Here is a 1,553-nt window from a genome sequence, read left to right as displayed (position 1 = left end):
CGCAGATTATTGTATACATAGCATTATTTAATTTGTTATCTCCACGTAGATAATGTACTGTAAAGTCTTGTATAAAAGCCGCGGCTTCTATGACTTTCTTGGCGAAATTTTGCAGGCTTCTATATGAGACAGACTTCAGTACAAGACAGGTTTTTCTATGTATGTCAACACTAAAACCAGGCTTATTGTGGTTTGAGGGCCCCAAAATTGCGGCTTCTATTCGACGGCGGCTTTTATTCAAGCGCGGCCTTTATACAAGACTTTACGGTATATATTCAAAGTTTTTCAGAACACCCAAGATAAAGTTCAAGTCTCTGTGTTGACTAAACCTTGTACATAAAGTCCTCTATATACCAACAAAATTCTCACAAAGACAACATTTCTCATCTGTCCACACTACAACAGTGCATGAAAAATGTCCATCACCCACACTCCCATGAATACATGTAGGTAGGAATGGTATTTTGCCTGGCGGCACATCAATTCATGTGGCCGATTCTAGTTCAAAGTGTCCTTGTGTCCAGAGGGTGAAACTCATCTGAGTCAGGCACGGAAAGACGTTGACCAACACATGTCCAAAATCACTTACCCAGACAAGGCTGGTTATCCAGATATGACCATGTTCCATTAAACTGGCACTCTATTGTTTGGGAAACTGTAGTACTTGCTCGATACCCAATATCACAGGTTACATTCAGTACGGTCAAATAATTGGTGGATAGAGGGAATGATAGATTACCAGCAGTTACATTGCTTGGAGGTGGCCCACAGTCAACTTCTACAAATAAGAACACAGTTATGCAAAGACTAATAGAACATACTTCTCTTGAAATGCTTGACCAAAAGAAATACAAGGGGAGCAGTCTTTCTTTTGTCTTTTTTCTCATACTTCAGAAGAAAGGAGCTCCCACCTTCACATTGAAATAGAAGAAATCACACGGAAATGAGCTATGAAGCAACTATCCATGGCCCCAACAAGATAATAAGCAGTCAGAAAGTGCGATAAAAGGGCACATAATTATCTGACATGTTACTGAGACACTCAAGAACCTGAGGCATAGTTCTCACACACCTCAAGTGCACAAACCATCAGCCTTCCAGCTTGGAAGGTTCACAAATCGTTTCCATGTGATTTCTTCTATTTTAAATTTATTGGCTCAGTATCCGAGCTAAATTTGCATACCTTTATATTAAATAATTGTGTGCATACATTGAATTTATCCCAGGAAGAGGACCTAGCCTTCGTGTTACGTCCTGCTGGTCAACCTCCATGGTAAAATCTCTAAGTTCGTCTGATTCCAATCGATTTTGCTTCACTATGTCTGCATTTTTGACTCTATTCAACTAATGAACCCCGCAGAATCCCGCAGATAAGCCAATGGGCTTACCGTAAAGTCGCGGATAAAAGCCAAGTTTGCATACAAGCACATCGCGGATAGAAGCCGGAAAATCAAACGGGTCAAATGCATATAAGCCTGTCGCGAGTAGAAGCCTGCCTTCTATGAAAGCGCGGATCGGGTAGGTCAAGAGTGCATGCGCTATGTACGGTGCAT

This window comes from Sycon ciliatum, chromosome 11, assembly GCF_964019385.1.
Source record: "Sycon ciliatum chromosome 11, ocSycCili1.1, whole genome shotgun sequence".
NCBI lineage: Eukaryota > Metazoa > Porifera > Calcarea > Leucosolenida > Sycettidae > Sycon > Sycon ciliatum.
Note: the sequence above shows the minus strand (reverse complement) of the source record.